We start from the raw sequence: 21,167 nt of genomic DNA on the forward strand, positions 1-21,167 counted from the left end.
CCCCCAGGCTCCAAGACGCAAAATGTAACCCTTAGCTCAGTTTCTGCCAAAAAACGCGAAATGACGTGTTTGTCTACGGTGTCACAGGATGGTGTTAGGTCTGAAGATGTTCCTCTGGGAATCTGGGCTCTCTTTCAAAACCGCTTCGCCACCCTCTTCCCCATTTGCAGTGGTGTTGTTTGCGTCATTGAGACATGAAAGTGGAGGGCAGGTAATTCACATGCATATGCAGTCATAGGTCATCCAGACTGACATGATGAGGTTTTGCTGTGTTCTGTCTGACGGGCTCGTGTGCAGCATACCAGGCTTGTTTTTATAGACGCCGCTGCCTCTACATGCCTTTTTGAAAGAATCCAAATGTTGGAGAAACCACATCATGTTCCCTTTTTTCTAGGTCATTATATGCACATGTAGGCGACGCAGTGGCGCAGTAGGTAGTGCTGTCGCCTCACAGCAAGAAGGTCGCTGGTTCGAACCTTGGCTGGGTCAGTTGGCATTTCTGTGTGGAGTTTGCATGTTCTATCTGCGTTCGCGTGGGTTTCCTCCTGGTGCCCCGGTTTCCCCCACAGTCTAAAGACATGCGGTACTGGTGAATTGGGTAGGCTAAATTGTCCGTAGTTTATGAGTGTGTATGGGTGTTTCCCAGAAATAGGTTGTTTCTGGAAGGGAATCCGCTGCTTAAAAATGTGGTGGATAAGTTGGCGGTTCATTCTGCTGTGGTGACACTGGATTAATAAAGGGACTAAGCCGAAAAGAAAATGAATAAATGAATATATGCACATGTACAGAGCTCATAGTCTAGTTTGGTACCAATCGATTCTGAAATAGTAAAAAAGTCCATTTCCCGCTAATATTTGAGTGTTGTTGGCCATTGTGTTCACGTGCTCAACAGAAATGACTGTGATGCTCATCAGTTTACCAAACTTCACCAAGTGCAAACACAGATAAACAAACACTGGAGCATTTTAAAGTCGCGTAGATCAGACGATCCATCAGCGAATTGCTTGAATGTCAGCTCATAGACAGATCAGCTGATAGACACAACTTTAAAACGATCTAGTGTCCATTTATCTGTGTTTGCACTCTGAAGTGTGGTGAAATGCAGACCTACACGGCCAACCTAAATGATGAATCTAAATGAAATGACACAGGGAAAAAGTATTAAACAAATGAAGAAAGAGAGAGAAAGGCAGGGAAAGCCCAGACAGCAGCTGAAATCTCTCAGTAGTTCTTCAGCAACCCTCTGCTGTTCCTCAGTGTAAATGAAGATCAGCTGCTTCAGTGCAACATCTGCATTAGCAGGAGGATGAAGAAGAAACCATTCCAGCAAGACAAGGATCCAAAACACAGACAAGGAAACTTTCAAATGTCTTTAGAGAGAGAAAATCAAGCTGTAGAATCTTTTTTTCTTTTCTGTTTTAAATATTTCCCAAATAATGTTTAACAGAGCAAGGAAATTTTCATAGTATATCTGATAATATTTCTTCTTCTGCAGAAAGTCTTATTTGTTTTATTTCAGCTAGAATAAAAGCAGTTTTTATTTTTTAAAAGCCATTTAATGTCAATTATTAGCCCCTTTAAGCTTTTTTTTTATAATAAAAAAAAAACAAATTTTTCAGGGGGCTAATAATTCTGACTTCAACTGTATATACTATACATGCACAATGTTACAGATTTTTTAAAATAAAATGATTTGCAAAAAAAAAGGGAATAATAGGCCAAAATAAATGTTTTTCTAATAAATAAAGCTTTAAAATAAAAATTTTCGGAGAAAAGGGTGGGCCTCGAAGTGAAAAAGAACCCTTGGACTAGAGGAATTTGTATTCTGTCATTTTAATCAGCACCACAAATGTGTTATAGAGTTAAAAAAAACAACAACACTTTGCTGGGGATGGAATCCCTTTTAGATCATATTTATATTTTGGAATAATTGATAAATGCTGTTCTAATTGTTTTGGTGAAAATTCAATTTTCCTCAATTTTTAGAACAATTAAAACAAAAATCTGACAAATGTGAGGAATGCAGCGTGAGTCTCCTTGATCATGCAGACGTGTGTTCCAGCTGTCATGAGGAGACTGTAAATGAGCTGCGGTTTGTCTGGGATCAGTTCAGAAGACAGCCGATCCATCTCAACTTGTGTCAGCCCGCTTGGAAATACACCTAACATGCACAGGACATCATAATCACACTCTGTTCTCACTGCATGCACATGGACCTCACCACCACAACATCCCAAAAATACACTCCAGATGAAGCCGGTGGAGCTGTCAGGGGTATCGGAGATGGAGTGAGTTGCTTTTCTGGGCATACATGGATCAGCCAAGAACAGAAAGGCAAACATGGGCGTCAGGCAGGTTCATTGTTATTCGGTCAGAGGAGAACACGGTGTTAGTCTCGGCCAACCCTTCGGTTTTCCCGCATTTAGGCATAAATTCTGAAGGCCACTGATTTGAAGGGTGATTTCCTGTTTTTTCTCTTGCAGTTTTGGAGCAGGTTCATGAAGGGGACGCTACAGATGAGATGCTCCACAGGTAGCACAGACTTCATGTCTATGTAAAGTATGTGAGATATTATCAGTGTGCTGGTTGTACATTGCCCTTCTAGGTATTGGGTATCTCATTTATCAAACTGATTTATCATTTATCAAACTTATTGGTTACATTTTCTGGGTTTCGAGGGTGTGTTTGCTTTTATAAAAAATGGGGAATTTGGCCAAACAGTGACAAGTTTGCATTCCTGCACTGATAAATGGATGATCATGGAAGATGACACTAACTCTTTAACTGTTTAAAATCCACGTGGAAGCATAAACATGTTTTAAAACCACACTATGAGTATAATTTTAGTTAACTTTTAGGTTAAATGTAGATAACAAACACAAATTCTGCAAGACAATAGTCTTTTGAACACTTGCAGTATCTATTGTTTGGCTAAATCTGCCAGTTTTTATATCAGTGGTTGAATATTTTTCCCTGCATAGTCTGCTGTGTGCGATCATGCATTCACAATAGTATAAACTATTATAGGGGTGTCAGATGTACAGTTGAAACCTAAAAATCTAAAAAGGAACCTAATAATTAAAAAAAAAAAGTCTGATGGTAAATTACACCAAACGTTTATTATTTTAGGTCCGTTAGGATTACCTAAACTGTTGACATTTACTAAATGCCAGAATAATGAGAGAATGTTTTTTAGAGAATTTTTATTAATTTCTAGACAGTCAAAAGTTTAAACACATTTCCTTGGTATTTTTTTACATTTGCTTTTTAAACTGTATAACTTTGGTCAAATGTTTTGGGTATCCTTCGAAAAGCTTCTCACAATAATTTACAGGAATTTTGGCCCATTCCTCCTGACAGAATTGGTGTAACTGAGTCAGATTTGTCGACTGTCTTGCTCTCACAAGCTTTTTCAACTCTGCCCACACATTTTCTATAGGATTGACATCAGGGCTTTGTGATGGCCACTCCAAAACATTCACTCTGTTGTCCTTAAAGCACATTTGAACTAATTTGGCAGTATGCTTAGGGTCATGGTCTGTTTGGAAGACCCATTTGTGGCCAAGTTTGAATTTCCTGGCTGATGTCTTGAGATGTTGCTTCAGTATTTCTACATAATGTTCTTTCTTCATGATGCCATCTATGCTGTGAAGTGGACCAGTCCCTCCTGCAGCAAAACAGCCCCACAACATGATGCTGCCGCCCCCATACTTCACAGTTGGGATGGTGTTTCTAGGCTTGTAAGCTTTCCCCTTTGTCCTTCAAATGTAACACTGGTTATAACAAATATATATAGGTAGGTAGGTAGGTAGGTAGGTAGGTAGGTAGATAGATAGATAGATAGATAGATAGATAGATAGATAGATAGATAGATAGATAGATAGATAGATAGATAGATAGATAGATAGATAGATATGTTGATATTTGTCCTAAATTAAAGTTAACACAACCCATCATTTTTAACTGTAGTGTGTATAGAGTCATGCTTATTTAGAGTATTTATTTGGGTGGTTCAACCCTTTCAAAAAAAAAAGTCCCCGTCCATCTCAGTTGTGAGTGAACCACTCCTAACGTGTTTGTTTTTTCAGTAGTGTTTGCTAACACATCTAAGTTGTAAAAGCAGGACTGGCTCTCCATTGACCCTCTGTTCAGGAGCACGCCCAGCGCCTCCAGACGGGATCATTCCTTCTGTCTGTATTGCAGTGATTAATCTGTATTTGTGATGGAGGCAAGGCCGTGCAGGTCTGGGCCATATTTGTGTTTTGTTTACAGCAGGCGCGTTGCTGAAGCCCCATTATCATTGCTCAGGCCGCTTTTCACCATCAACATCTGTGTATATTTTGTAAACAGAAAGTTTAATGTTTACATGCATCATATCTGTACTTTCACACTAGTCTCACTCTTCTTTAGTCTATAGTGGCTTTCTTAGGTATGACTCTTTTTTTTTAAACGTTTCAAAGACACTTTTTATTTATTTACACAATTGTGAACTGTGCTAGATCCCACATATTTATTAATTATTGGTTAATAATTGTACTTGTATTGTCACTTTAAATTCACCTGACCCATCGGATAAACTCAGTTCACTAAAATAAACGTTTTTACAGTGTGTATTTAGTGTTGCATGATGACATCATCAAGTAGCGCCTTCACACTCTTTAAAAAAACATTTAAATTCCACTGCACAATTAGTGTAACGAGCCGCGCTATCAATCAGCCTGATGATGGTCACGCTATCTGACACATCTGGTGTTGTTTGTTCAGAATGATGGCTTTTCACACGGCTGAACAGACATAACAGACTCTGAGTAAACTTTGGGTGTTTCTCAAATGAGTTTTCCATTACACTGGAAACCACCAGCACTCGCCGGGGCTTTTGTGCGCTCGCTCGACCCGTCAAAAGAAACATGTTTCACGTGACACGTGTGTTTAATGGCATTCCAGCCGAGGTGAGGGATGGTTTGGGCTTTCATCGGCCTGTTTCCATCAGGTCTCCACCTTTTATTTGAAGTTACAGAGGTCTTTGGCATTCCAGTGCTGATTGTTGTTGTGTAAATAAATCAATAAATAATTCTTTTCAGACTAATGTCAAGAAAATGGGGTAACAATTATAGTTAACTTAAATATCACTAATCTTGTAAAGCATTTATTAATCAGTGTTAAACATTAAGTAATGGATTTTTAAATGTGGTTGTTAACATTAGATGATGCACTCTAAGGTAAAATTAAGTGAAGTTTCATAAACTAATTTTGAGAGGAGCATGTGATATGATTGAGCACAGCTGGCCACCCATCTGTAATCAGTAATCAATCCGATTGATCCGAGCTTACTATAAATGGATCACTTTCTCCTTTTTTCCCTATCTTCATTTCGGAAGAAATCCACCCCATCTCCTCCTTTTCCTCCCATTTCTAAAGGGGGAACTATCGAGACCTACCTGATCTCGGATCCTCTGATATGCTTATTGACCGGGCGGGAGCCCTGGGCTCAAATATCTCCGAGCTCAGGGTTCTCTCCTGGGACAGCATGCCAAACCTGCTATAAATGCTAAGCATATCTAAGTGGGAACTCTTGAAACAACATTAAATAACACTAGCCTGCCTAGTTAACCTAATTAACCTAGTTAAGCCTTTAAATGCTTCTTTAAGCTGTATAGAAGTGTCTTGAAAAAATCTAGTCAAATATTATTTACTGTCATCATGACAAAGATAAAATAAACCAATTATTAGAGATGAGTTATTAAAACAATTATTGTTTAGAAATATGTTGGGGAAATCTGCTCTCTGTTAAACAGAAATTGGGGGAAAATAAACAGAGGCTAATAATTCTGACTTCAACTGTATATAAAATGACAGAAGAAAATCTGTCATAACATTTTAATGATTGTAAGCTTGCACAACAAATACAGCATTTTATTTTCACCTGTAGTAAAAACCACGGATGGATTAAATATCTGCATATTTATCTTCTTAATTGTTTCAATGCTTTTACAGTGCATTTCTTAAGCTACGGTCACACTAGAGTTTGTGTATGTGAAATTCTGTCATACGACGCTGCGAAAAGGGGCGGGATTAAACGACAGTATAAAGCTGCGGTCACACTAGAGTTTTTGTGTGCAAAATTCTGTCGTACGGCGCTGCGAAAAGGGGCGGGATTAAACAAGAGTATAAAGCTGCGGTCACACTAGAGTTTGTGTGTGCGAAATTCTGTCGTACAGCGCTGCAAAAAGGGGCGGGATTAACTAAGCTTATAAAGCTGCGGTCACACTAGAGTTTGTGTATGTGAAATTCTGTCGTACGACGCTGCGAAAAGGGGCGGGATTAAACGACAGTATAAAGCTGCGGTCACACTAGAGTTTTTGTGTGCAAAATTCTGTCGTACAGCGCTGCGAAAAGGGGCGGGATTAACTAAGCTTATAAAGCTGCAGTCACACTAAAGTTTGTGTGCAAAATTCTGTCGTATGGCGCTGCGAAAAGGGGCGGGATTAAACAAGAGTATAAAGCTGCGGTCACACTAGAGTTTTTGTGTGCAAAATTCTGTCGTACAGCGCTGCGAAAAGGGGCGGGATTAACTAAGCTTATAAAGCTGCAGTCACACTAAAGTTTGTGTGCAAAATTCTGTCGTATGGCGCTGCGAAAAGGGGCGGGATTAAACAAGAGTATAAAGCTGCGGTCACACTAGAGTTTGTGTGCAAAATTCTGTCGTACGGCACTGCGAAAAGGGGCGGGATTAACTAAGCTTATAAAGCTGCGGTCACACTAGAGTTTGTGTGCAAAATTCTGTCGTATGGCGCTGCGAAAAGGGGCGGGATTAAACAAGAGTATAAAGCTGCGGTCACACTAGAGTTTGTGTGCAAAATTCTGTCGTACGGCGCTGTGAAAAGGGGCGGGATTAACCAAGCTTATAAAGCTGCGGTCACACTAGAGTTTGTGTGTGCGAAATTCTGTCGTACGGCGCTGCGAAAAGGGGCGGGATTAAACAAGATTATTAGGCATTTTAAAAAGCGAGCGATTGCTCCAAGTTTTAAACTTCTGTCCAGAGAGGTCATGTTTTGATCCTCGATTGGTCTCACGCGGTAAAGTGATGCGATTTCGCAGGTCAGAGTTCACCAAGCTTGAACTTTGCATCGCAGCAATCTGAGAAACTTAATGCATGACACTGCATTTCGGGTCTGACGCATTCGCGTGCGTATGAATGGAAGTCTATGGGAGGAAAAGCCAAGTGTGACCGCAGCTTTACAGTGCTAGATACAATTACCATTTATTCATTTATTTTCCATTAAATTAATTAAGAAATCAACAAATAGAAATGATCACACAGTAGACGGATGCATGTTTTCAATGCTTACACTCTTATAATGATCGTGTGATGCATTACATTAATGCGACCCGCATGTTTAATGGAGCTGAAGGATGGTCAGGCCCTTTTTTTATCGGCCTGTCAGCATCAGGTCTCCACCTTTTCATTTGAAGTCTGGCCCTGTTTGTTTTATTACCTGCATCTTTGGCATTCCAGCGGCTATTCTGTTGTTATCATTACAGTAACGGTGTGTTCTGGGCTTCATTCAGCACAGCTCTTATCTACAGCGCCGCAGAGGTCGCTCAGTGGTTCCTGTTATTGCGCTTTTCATGTCACGGAGACCGATCCAGCTCGCTGTGCAATGATCCACTGCCTTTCCAACCGGTTTGATTGTCCGCAAAGAATTTGGATTGTTTGTTGTTGTAATGCCAGCCGCTGGTAGGTCCAGCGCGCGTTGTTTTGACTTTGCAGAACAATCAGCGTCTGCAATAAAAGCCTCCTGCATGCTGCGCCGGCCTTCCCCAATTGCTGGAAAGCTTGAACAGGCTCCAGCGGTGGTTTTCCTGTAGATGGAGAGGTTATATTGTGTTTCTTGAGGACAATATGGCCTGTGTGCTGCTCGTATTAATAGCCGAGGGTTTGATTAGGGACTAATCTGTGTGTTTTTTTAGAAGAATATGTGACAAAACAAGTTAATTGTTTTTAAATGGATTTTTTTTTCCGATGCTTTTTGTGCTTGAGGAATTTTTGCATGACCTTTTGTGGAAAGAATCAGCTGACTTAAACTATACATGTTGTGTTTGACTCTGAAAAAAATATAATGCAGCTTGTGTAATGCAATATTAGACTGTTTGGGGAGCATTTAGATGTATTTAAGCAGCTATTTCCTCGAAAGAATGAAAGAAATCTTTGTAAAACACAATAGGATAATGAGAAAACTGAATTTATTTGATTAATTTTTTTAATTAAACCATATTAGAGAATTGTTTAAAATGATAATTTAGCCAAAATTCTTAAACTCACATTTTATTAAAGTAAATAAAGTGAAAACTGTGTGAAAAGTGTTGATGTATTAGGTAACCTGCATTTGTTGTGCCATCCTAAATCAAATATGTTTAAGCAATAATTAAGCATAAGTGTAGGTTTTTTTCTGAAGATGGAAAGTTTATAGGGTGCCCAAATATGGTCCCGGGTGGTTGGCAACCTGCAAAGTTTAGTTCTAACCTCAGTCAGACACACCTAATCAAGCTCTTACTAGGCTTTCTAGAAACACCCGTGCTGGTGTCTTGAGGCAAGTTGGAGCTAAAATTGTAGGCACCCTTGATTTATATTTTGTTTCTTGAGGACATTATGGCCGGCGTGCTGCTCACATTAATAGCCGAGGGTTTGATTAAGGGCTAATCTGTAGGTTTTTAGAAGAATGTGATAAAACAAGTTAATTGTTTTTTTTTTTTTTTTCTGATACCTTTTTATGCTTGAGGAATTGTTGCATGACCTTTTCTGGAAAGGATTGACTGATTTACCAACACATAATATAATGGAGCTTGTGTAATGTGATATATTAGACTATTTTGCAAGCATTCAGATGTATTATAGCAGCTATTTCCTTGAAAGAAAAAAAATAAAGACAGAAATAAAGAAACCTTTATAAACAAAGTGGATACTATGAAAATTGTTTTTATTTGATTCATTTCTTTCTCTTTTTTATTTAAACCATTAAAAAATTATAATTCAGCAATTTTTCCTGAGCAAAACAAATCTATATCAATAAATACAGTGAAAATTAATGAAGAAACAAATCCTAAAAATGACTTTAAACATCATAAGATCAGATCATGGTTGTAATTGTTGTGCTATTATATATATATAAAAAAGTACAATTAATTATGTTTGAGCAATAATTAAGCAAAAGTGGAGGTTTTCCTGTAGATGGAGAGGTTATATTGGGTTTCTTGTGGACAATATGGCCTGTGTGCTGTTCATAATAATAGCAGAGGGTTTGATAAGGGGCTAATCTGAGTGTTTTTTTTTTTTTTTGAAATATGTGACTGAACAAGTTAATTGTTTTTAAAAGGCTTTTTTTTCCGATATCTTTTTTTCTTTTTTCCAATGTCTTTTGTGCTTGAGGAATTTCTGCATGACCTTTTGTGAAAAGGATTGTTTGAATTTACCAACACATGTTGTGTTTCACTCTGAAAGACAATATAATGCAGCTTGTGTAATGCAATATTAGACTATTTTGGGAGCATTTAGATGTATTTAAGCAGCTATTTCCTCGAAAGAATGAAAGAAATCTTTGTAAAACACAATAGGATAATGTGAAAACTGAATTTATTTGATTAATTTTTTTAATTAAACCATATTAGAGAATTGTTTAAAATGATAATTTAGCCAAAATTCTTAAACTCACATTTTATTAAAGTAAATAAAGTGAAAGTTGTGTGAAAAGTGTTGCTGTATTAGGTAACCTGCATTTGTTGTGCCATCCTAAATCAAATATGTTTACGCAATAATTAAGCATAAGTGGAGGTTTTTTTTCTGTAGATGGAAAGTTTAGAGGTTGCCCAAATATGGTCCAGGGTGGTTGGCACCCTGCAAAGTTTAGTTGTAACCTCAGTCAGACACACCTAATCAAGCCCTTACTAGGCTTTCTAGAAACACCCGTGCTGGTGTCTTGAGGCAAGTTGGAGCTAAAATTTTAGGCACCCTTGATTTATATTTTGTTTCTTGAGGACAATATGGCCGGCGTGCTGCTCACATTAATAGCCGAGGGTTTGATTAAGGGCTAATCTGTAAGGTTTATAGAAGAATGTGACAAAACAAGTTAATTGTTTTTTTTTTTTTTTTCCTGATACCTTTTTATGCTTGAGGAATTGTTGCATGACCTTTTCTGGAAAGGATTGACTGATTTACCAACACATAATATAATGGAGCTTGTGTAATGTGATATATTAGACTATTTTGCAAGCATTCAGATGTATTATAGCAGCTATTTCCTTGAAAGAAAAAAAATAAAGACAGAAATAAAGAAACCTTTATAAACAAAGTGGATACTATGAAAATAGTTTTTATTTGATTCATTTCTATCTCTTTTTTTATTTAAACCATTATAAAATTATAATTCAGCAATTTTTCCTGAGCAAAACAAATCTATATCAATAAATACAGTAAAAAATAATGAAGAAACAAATCCTAAAAATGACTTTAAACATCATAAGATCAGAGCATGGTTGTAATTGTTGTGCTATTATATATATATAAAAAAGTTAAATTAATTATGTTTGAGCAATAATTAAGCAAAAGTGGAGGTTTTCCTGTAGATGGAGAGGTTATATTGTGTTTCTTGTGGACACTATGGCCTGTGTGCTGTTCATAATAATAGCAGAGGGTTTGATAAGGGGCTAATCTGAGTGTTTTTTTTTTTTTTTTTAAATATGTGACTGAACAAGTTAATTGTTTTTAAATGGCTTTTTTCCGATATCTTTTTTTCTTTTTTCCAATGTCTTTTGTGCTTGAGGAATTTCTGCATGACCTTTTGTGAAAAGGATTGTTTGAATTTACCAACACATGTTGTGTTTCACTCTGAAAGACATAGAATTTAATGCAGCTTGTGTAATGCGATATTAGACTATTTTGGGAGCATTCAGATGTATTTAAGTAGCTATTTCCTCGAAAGAAAGAAAGAAATCTTTGTAAAACAAAATGCTGGGAAACACTGAGAAAATACTGTGAAAATGTGATTTATTCGATGAATTTTTTCTCTTTTTTATCGAACCATATTGGAGTATTGTTTAAAATTATAACTATTTTGGGGGGCTATAATAAGAATGGATAATATAATTTATATATAATGAAGTTTTATTTATGGAGAAATTTTAAATCACTGCAGGGTTTTGTTGCTCTGTGTTTGTCTGATATAATTTTTCTACTGAAATTTGTAAATTCCATACAAAGTATGAAGCTGATTTGCCAGTTCTTGTCATGTGAATCACAGTTGTGCGTGGAACTTGCAATATAGACACGATATGAGAACAGCAACCATCATTTGTGATCTTCTTCTTGCACAGACATGCTGGATTTTCCTGATTTAATGACAAATAGTATGTGAATCTATTCCATCTTCTCAAAGATGAATGAAGATGAAGAGATCATGCCAACCATAGAAGACCTGTAGAGGTATCCATAATCCTGGACCAGGCCGCATCCTGTGCAGATGTTGTGGCGGTCATAGAGGAATGAAGGAGCATGAGACTAATTCCTGAAAGACCTGACAGACGAGTCTTTACATTGATGCCTGGACACCCGCCAGTGACCTACTCAGACATGCAGTTCTCCACGATGGACGTCCAGTGTTCTCCAGTCTCCAGCGCCTAGACCAGGGGTCGGCAACCCAAAATGTTGAAAGAGCCATATTGGACCAAAAAAAACAAAAAACAAAAAACAAATATGTCTGGAGCCGCAAAAAATGTAAAGCCTTATAATGAAGGAAACACATGCTGTATGTATCTATATTAGCCTACTATAAAAATGACTAAGTTGGCTACAAATACATAATGAGCCTTCATGATGAAATAGCCACTGAAATCAGGTGGTTGGTGTTTATTCCTTTGTCATTTAAACACTTCAGCACAGCCTCTGGTCTTACAGTGGTATAATTTGATCATTTCTTCTTGCGGCCCATCAGAGTTCACATGCATAAAAGCGCGTCGAATATCGGTCACATCACAGGCAATTGAGTATACTGGCACTGAATTAATGTTCTTGGTTTGCTGATCGGTGATGTTACTGCAATTTTAATAGCCCTTTCCTTCACTGTCTTAGCGGAGAGAGGTATATCTTTCATTTTTTGTATTATCTTGGTTTGGTTTTTGAAGTCTGCAAATAGGTGTTCTAATATGTTGATGAATGACTCCTTCATGTAGTCACCATCTGTGAACGGTTTTCCATGCTTTATTATCTCCCAGTTTGTTTACAACAGCCACCTGCCTGGCATCCCGCCCTGCTGATAGAAACGTGTGTCGCAGGCTATGACGCAAATCTTCGTTGACAGAAATGTTGAAATTAAATATTAATTCTACACACTTTTACAGCATTTGAAAACGTTAGAAATGTTTGTCCTCCTATAGAAATCCTATTAAAACTGAAAAATATATTAACCTCCCCCATCTTTTTCCATTTTCAAACATTTTTGAAAAGGCTCCAGGGAGCCACAAGGTCAGCGGCTCTAGAGCCGTGGGTTGCTGACCCCTGGCCTAGACTGCAGCTCTGCACAGGACGTTTGGCCAGATGAGAAATGTTCAAGCCCAACTGAGCCTGGTTTCTCTCAAGGTTTTTTCCTTCACTTTCGTCAATTGGTGAAGTTTGCTTCTCGCCACTGGCTTGCTTGGTTTGGGACTTGTGGAGCTGCGCATCCATGGATTCACTCTTCAGTGTTTGGACTTTCAGCAGTGAACTGTAAACCACACTGAACTGAACTACACTGAACTTTAAATCTGAACTGGACTGACACAGATAATAAATAAAACGAAAATAAATAATGATTTCTTGAGCGGCTCTGTGCCAATTGGTCCACAAATCGTTACCGGTTTGCAGCCTGGGGGTTGAGGATCACTGCCTTAAAGTGACTTTGGGCAGGTTTCTCCTCTTTTATTCTGCCGGAGGGGTCAGAAGTGTTGCGGATGGCTGTTACGCTAGGTTTTCTCTCAGTGTTTGTCATTCCTCCATGGGTCGAGGCATGAGTTCAGCCTCCCGCTGCTGTTGTTTCTGTCAGAGGCCTGAACAGACTAAATAAGGGTCCCTCTAATGTTAATGTCACCCACATGCTTTCAGGTCAGGCTTCATTCCCTCATTTCAGATCAGGTTCATCTGAGCCAGCGGTTATCTGCCGGTTTCAGGATCAGGACATTTGCTTGTTGATTTAGAAACTCAGTGCATTCTTGAGACAAGGATGTGTGTTATCGTCTGTGACACGCACAAACTGCTGATACGCTCACATTTGTTCAAACTTGTGAAATGTTTTTCTTTACTCGGTGTGACAAATAATGCTGGCTTTGCTGAGTGAGGGTTTGCTGGAAGGTTGAATGAGAAGTCTGTAAAAGCGAAATTATTACCTCAGATATTTGATTTTGTTTTTTTATTATTTAAAAAATTACTTTATTTAAAAATTATTTTGATTTAATTTATATATATATATATATTTTTTTTTTTATTAGAAGGTCGCTGGTTTAAGTCCCAGCTTGGTCAGTTGGCGTTTTTGTGTGGAGTTTGCATGAAAAGGAATGAATGAATGAATTTTGGCCCATTCATATGTACACTATAATTCATTCATTCATTTTCCTTTGGCTTAGTCCCTTTATTCATCAGGGGTCGCCACAGCAGAATGAACCACCCATTATAATTGAACCTACTTTATTTAATTACATTTTCTTTAATTTAATTTAATACTGTCCTATTCATATGAAAACTACACTCACCGGCCACTTTATTAGGTACACCTTACTAGTACTGGGTTGGATGCCCTTTTGCCTTCAGAACTGCCTTAATCCTTCTGTGTTGCAGATCTGTGGGCGCAAATGCCTTGTTGATGTCAGAGGAGAATGGCCAGACTGGTTCAAGCTGATAGAAAGGCAACAGTAACTTAAATAACCACTCGTTACAACTGAGGTATGAAGAAGAGCGTCTGTGATTGCACAACATGTCCAACCTTGAGGCAGATGGGCTACAGCAGCAGAAGAGCACACCGGGTGCCACTCCTGTCAGCTAAGAACAGGAAACTGAGGCTACAATTCACACAGGCTCACCAAAACTGGATAATAGAAGATTGGAGAAACATTGCCTGCTCTGATGAGTCTTAATTTCTGTTGTGACATTCGGATGGTAGGATAAGAATTTAACATCAACAACATGAAAGCATGGATCCACTCTGCCTTGTATCAAAGGATCAGGCTGGTAATGGTGGTGTAATGGAGAGGGTGATATTTCCTTGGCACACTTTGGGTTCATTAGCACCAATTGAGCATCATGTCAACACCACAGCCTACCTGAGTATTGTTGCTGACCATGTCCATCCCTTTATGACCACATCTTCTGCTGGCTACTTCCAGCAGGAGAATGCACCATGTCATAAAGCATGAATCATCTCAGATTGGTTTCTTAAACATGACAATGAGTTCACTTTTCTCAAATGGCCTCCACAGTCACCAGAACTCAATTCAATAGAGCACATTTGGGATGTGGTGGAACGGAAGACTCGCATCATGGATGTGCAGCTGACAAATCTGCAGCAACTGCGTGATGCTGTCATGACAATATGCAACAAAATCTCTGAGGAATATTTCCAGTACCATGATGAATCTATGCCATGAAGGATTAATGCAGTTCTGAAGGCAAAAGGGGGTCCAACCTGGTACTAGTAAGGTGTACCTAATAAAGTGGCCGGTGAGTGTATAATTAAACCCACTTTTTAATTTTTTTGTACATTATTTTATTTCATTTATTCTATTTATTGATTGTCCTTTTAATATAAACACTATAATTAAACCCATTTATAATAAAACCCATTTTTATTTATTTCATTTACAGTACTTCTTTCCTGGCCTGTACATATGAATGCAGATGCTATAATTAAACTCAGACACTGACATTTAACCAGCCCTTTCTTATTTCTGGCTCCTTATCAAGTCTCATTGTTGCACGGCACGATATTAACGCATTTAAATGTTTCCTATGATTGTGTGCGGGACTCCATTTGTTGAAGAGACTGCAGAGCCTTCAAGGACAGCAGAAGGAAATGTGGCTCATTCAGTTTGTCACTAATGACTGATTGTGGAGGTTCATGTACATCAGCTTGTGTTGTGATGCAGGTATTGTGACGCTTGACGTTTGTTCAACATTTTCTGTTACCTTTTAAAGGAGACTATTTTATAAAATCACTTTTATAAGGGGTTTAAACACAGTTGTGTGGCAGAAGTCTGTGAATATAGCCAGCTTCTAATAGTTAAAATGTATTTCTTATTATTATTAAATTATTACTTTATAATCAGACTTGATCAAAACAGTCTGCAGGAACGCTTTGATTGACATTCTCCCTTTGTACGTGTCATCAGAGGTGGAAAGCCCCGCCTACTAGTGGCCATCTCCTCCTTATTACCATAGGACATTAGTCTTGTTTTAAAATCTGCCACTATGCAGACTCACAGGCATTTGTAGCTCCGCCCTCTTTTGAAAAGAGCACAATCTCATTTGAATTTAAAGCAACAGTCACATTGCATAATTAGTATCAAAGTCTTAAAGGGTCGTTTTTAGAGAGTTATAAAACATTATTAGTGTGGTATTTCGAGCAGAAACTACACATACACACTCCAGGGACATCAGAGACTTATTTAAAAATCTTGTACTTGATCCCAATTCAAATACTTCAGAAAATAAATACAGAAAATAAAAGTACTGGCAAATTATCTTCATCTGTTTTTGTACTAACATAATCAACATTATGCATTATTTCAAACTCTAAAATTGTCAATAATCTCTGATTTATGATATGTAAAAACTGATATTAAATTATGTAATGCATTTTAGGTTTGCTGTGTTGGTTTTTTGCTGCACAGCATGGCCAAAATAGTTAAATATTTCAAAGAAAATAACTACTTATGATAATATTAATAATTATATAAAACAACAATAATAATAAATAAATAAATACTAGTGTTTTTTTATTTGTTTCTGTTAATTTTTTAAAAATTTAATTATATAGCAATATTTTAAAGTAGTAGTAGTAGTGTTAATCATAATAATAAAAATAATAATCATATAAAACAACAATAATAATAAAACATATTTAATATTAGTATTTTTGTTCATTTCTAATAAAAAATAGTTTTATAAGTGTAATTATATATAAACATTTTGTCCATTGGTAAAAGTAAAAATAACAACAACAATAATAATAATATTAATAATAATAATAAACAAAAGTAAAATAAATAAATACATCTTTGTTTTTATTTGTTTCTATTAAAAAAATTATTTGTTTTTTAAATGCAGTAAATCAATGTTTTTCCAATAGTAACAACAACAAAAAAATAAATAAACAAATAAATAAAATGTTATTGATTTGTTTTATTTCAAATTGTATTATTTAAATAAAAAGGTGATTATTCATTAGTGTTATCAAGTAATAATACTAATAATATTACAAAAAATAACTACTTATGATAATATTAATAATAATATAAAACAACAATAATAATAATTAAATAAATCCTGATGTTTTTAATTAGTTTCTGTTAAAAATAGTTTTTTAAATGTAACTATATAGCAATATTTTCAAGTAGTATTAGTAATAATAATATTAAACTAATAATATAAAACAACAATTATAAATTATTTATAAGAAATAAATTATTTATTTCTATTAAAAATTTGTTTTATAAATGTAATTGTATATAAATATTTTTCCAGAAGTAATCATAATAAAAGTAAAAAACAACAATAATAAACAAATAAATAAATCTTAATGTTATTGATTTGTTTGATTTTAAATTGTTTTATTTAAATAAAAATGTGATTATTCATCAATATTATCAAGTAATAATACTAACAATAATATGGCTGACTATATAAAATTGTACATAGTTTTTAAATATTTTATTGGATAATATTTCCTATCTTCTTTTTTATTTATTTAATTATTACTGCGCAAAATAAATACAGTAATAATAATAAAATTAGTAACAATTCTTCTTATTATTATTGTCTTTACCTGAGTCACATTCGACAGATCTTGGGTAGGCTAAATTGTCCATAGTGTATAAGTGTGTATGGATGTTTCCCAGAGATGGGTTGCAGCTGGAAGGGCATCCGCTGCGTAGAACATGTGCTGGATAAGTTGGCGGTTCACTCCGCTGTGGCGACCCCAGATTAAAAAAGGGACTAAGCCGAAAAGAAAATGAATGAATGAACAATCAACAGATCATTGATTTCATCCGTTAACTCTCTGTAAAGCTCTACAGCCCTGTGTGTGGGTGTGAGTGCTCCCTGGACTGCTCTGTTTGTGTGTGGATGTCTTCATTCACGCTCAATAGGTTTGACCTTTGACCTGAGAGAAGCTCTTCCAGGTGTCGAGTCTCTCCCTGCGGTCAAACAACAGCACATCTCCATCTACACATATCACATTACAGTGGTGTGTGATCCTGCAGACTCCACAAACAGCAGATCTGACCGAGACACCACACCACTGTCAGCTCGGTTATTGCTGTTGGTAGGTTGTTGCATGATGTTGTGTCAGTATTTTCACAATCCATACACACGTCAGCTATGAATTCATGAAGGCCTTGGTTCATCTGTGTGCTCTTCTACGAGAAGCTTGACGTGTGTTTTGAGGAGTGTGTGAACTGTGAGCTCAGCATGTATGAATGAAGTGTTTCTGGAATATTTCTCAGCACACACACACACACACTGTACTGTACGTAACTGTGCCTCTAGCAATGCTCCGACTCATTTTACACACAATTAGTAATTAGGGTGCTCTCACTCTCACACATACTGTAGATTCCATTGTTTTGTCGTTTTCTTTATTTTTTTGGGCACTATCATACACCCGACGCAATAAGACGCTGAGTCGTCAGATTGAAGCTTGTCGCAGCCTCGAGTTAACTGTTAGTGAATCCGTGAGAAGGGTCTGGCTGCAGAGTTGCACTTGCGTCTTCAGGCTTGCACGCTCAGGCACCCACACTTCCTAAGCAAGTGACGTCATTTACTCGACATTATTTCAACCCAGGCTCATTGTGGAAACGTAGCCCCGCGGACGTTTCTGCGGACCGCGATTTACGTCCGGGGAGGTACGTATTCGAGCGGTTTTTGTTTTCGAGGATCCGCGAGAGGCCGCTGTGCGCGATTTTTTGCGTCTCGGGCGCCTCTCGGGAGCGCGCGCCGTTCGCGCCCGTGCCGTTCTCGCGCGAAAAGCCGCCGGATCGGCCGACTCAGCCGCCCTCCTCTTCCTCCTCCTCCTCCTTCCCTAAACCCGAGCGACGGTTCGCAAAAGCCGTCTAGAAAAAAAAAAAAGCAAAAGCCCTTGTCTTCGATTTCGACCGCGTTTTCGGATCCCGCCACGTTCTCGCCCTTATTTTTCGGATTACGTTTTTCGTCTTACCTGATTTCCGGAACCGCTGTTCCCCGGACTCAATACTGGTCGTCATCCACCGCGGCCGGCTCCTCCTCCTCCGGGGCCTCCGCCACACCGCCCCGCAGCGTTCGCTCGAAAAAAACTAAACGCGGCCTTGCGTACCTCCAGCCACATAAATCGCGGCCTCCAGAAACGTCCGCGGGGCTACGTTTCCAGAATGAGCTTGGGTTGCTATTACGCCCCAAGTCTAGGGGAAACGAAAAGGGCATAATAAACGAAGAACAAACAAATGTGTTGGGGTGGTGGATTTCCCAAACTAAACAAAACTTAAAGCAAAAGATTCCCTTCGGTCGACAACCAAACACACACACTCAATTGAGAGTATATATGAAGATATTTATTATAGAAAAATAGGGTTTATATAAACGAGCATTTCGTCAGGGTGACCACAGGCCAAAATAACAAACAAAAGAATCTATAAAATAAATCCACTAAATTACCTATTACTATTTAAAGAAACATACAAGAATCTTACCTGACTCCCTAATATAAACAAAGTCAAAAGTAATCAAATAAATAGGCAGGTCACCCCTACACGCTCAAACTCTCAATAAATATTCAAGCATAGGATGGTCATCAATACAAAATTGATTATTGTTGGTCGTCGGCCGAAGGGGTGAGAGAAACCCAGGAGCTCCACTCCAAACACCGAACGCAGCAGAAATGAGCTCCCCGAATTCTGCCGGAAGCTCCCTTTTATACAGGCCTCGTAGACCAGCAGCCAATCAGAGCAGGGAATCACGCCGGCGTGGGAGCCTATAAGACATCAGAAAAACAGCAAGGAGGCGGGACAAAAGAAAAAGGTGTACAATCCGCAATAATAAAAAAAATAAATAAACTTCAGTCGTAACAGTTGCATTATTTAGTCAATTGAAATCAACACAAACAAATCAAAAGTAAGTTTCCAGTTCGTTTGCGTTTACCGTGACGAAGTTGTCAAATAATTCGAAATACTTAAGTTGTACACCATGACAGACCCCCGAAAAGCAGTTAGTATATTCATCATATGCTTGTATGCTTTGATGTAAATTTACCAAAGCAGGCTACTATTAACATTCATACCAGCAAAGCTTGTTATTTATTTCTATCAACTACCAGATCTGAATATACATACAAGCAGTGGTGTAAAGTAACTGATTACAAATACTCAAATTACTGTAATTGAGTAGTTTTTCTCAGAAATTGTTATTTACTAAGTACTTTTAAAGATGTCTACTTTTACTTTTTTATGAGTACATTTTTAGTGCAGTATCTGTACTTTTACTCCACTACTTTCCTTCAACCTGCAGTCACTACTTTAGTATTACTTGTCTATGGAGATTAGGAAAATCAGTCCTGTGATTCTTGTCCAATCAAACGGCACAGAGAAGGTAAATTGCATCATAATAAACAACCTCAAGACATGAACGACTTATAATTGCAGCAAACTGTTCGGAAGCATGTCCAAGAAGTTGTCCAAAATCTTTACACACATTGACCCAAAGATACACATCACTGATGAGACGATGACGAATGTTTACTGTATTTTGACCGAAATGGCCTTAAACACCCAGCAGGCACAAGACGTCAACATGACATCAGATTGACGTTGTACCCTAACGTCATGGACGTTGCATTTTTTTTTTTTTTTTTGGAAAATTACAAATCGGGTTGACATCAGAAGTCAACGTCAGACCAACGTCACTGTCCAACGTCCAACCCAACGTCTGATGATGTCACAGCTTGACGTTGTGTGGATGTTACCACTATGACGTTTATAAGATGTTGGATTTTGGTTTCCGCACCTGATGAATAAATATCAGTATTTCACGATGTTGGGTCGACGTTGGAGTTTGGTCACTTTCTAACAACCTAAATTCGACCAAATATCAACGTCCTTTGGTGACATTACTGGACAAAATAATGTTGTCATTAGACGCTGACTAGACCTTGAATTTTGGTCACTTGACATCACAACACAAATCTAACCTAATATTACCGTCTTATGACGTTGTGTGCCTGCTGGGCAATAACTAGATGCACTACAGAATGTTACGTTTACACACACATGCACAAATTACATGTAAATCCATTAGCTTTTTATAGCGTAATAATCACTACTCATTACTCTTGAGTACTTTCGAAAGGGCTACTTTTTACTCATACATTGAGTAATATTTACAACAGATACTTTTACTCTACTCGCACTACATTTTTAGGCAAGTAATGGTACTTTTACTTGAGTATGAATTTTCAGTACTCTTTTCACCACTGCATAAAAGGTATTCTTCCACAGTTATGAACGGGCCTGTGTGTAAATGAGTGTGTATGGGTGTTTCCCAGTACGGAGTTGCAGCTGGAAGAGCATCTGCTGCGTAAAACATACAGGAAACATAAACCTAAGGAAATCAATGAATGAATGAAGTTTAAGTTTCTTTAAGTCTTTGCATTTGCCCTTATCTTGTGCACTAAACAGTGCATAACAATGTGTTGTGTGTTCTGTTGTGTTTGCTCTCTCGTCACCTCTCATTACTGAATTACTCGCTCCCTCGCGCTCCGTCTCATCTCTCCACATTTTCCACACCTCTTCAAGATTTCATACTCGGGACTTTACATTCCTCTTCTGAACTTCACATTCCTAATTTAAGCATAGTCATTCATCATCCTGTCTTCGTGTCTTGCTCTACCGCCGGTTAACCAGGGGGA

At 37.7% G+C, this 21,167-nt stretch overlaps 1 long non-coding RNA gene across 1 annotated transcript; it reads left to right on the top strand.

Moving 5' to 3' along the window:
• Window positions 1-4,173: 4,173 nt before the first annotated feature.
• Window positions 4,174-11,719, top strand: LOC148679764 (uncharacterized). The gene is made up of 3 exons (XR_015945314.1): window positions 4,174-6,027; window positions 6,845-8,168; window positions 9,554-11,719. It is a non-coding gene; the product is annotated as an uncharacterized LOC148679764 (long non-coding RNA).
• The last annotated feature ends 9,448 nt before the right edge of the window (window positions 11,720-21,167 follow it).

This window comes from Danio rerio, chromosome 19 (assembly GCF_052040795.2).
Source record: "Danio rerio strain M-AB ecotype USA chromosome 19, GRCz13ab, whole genome shotgun sequence".
In the NCBI taxonomy this organism is placed as follows: Eukaryota; Metazoa; Chordata; class Actinopteri; order Cypriniformes; family Danionidae; genus Danio; species Danio rerio.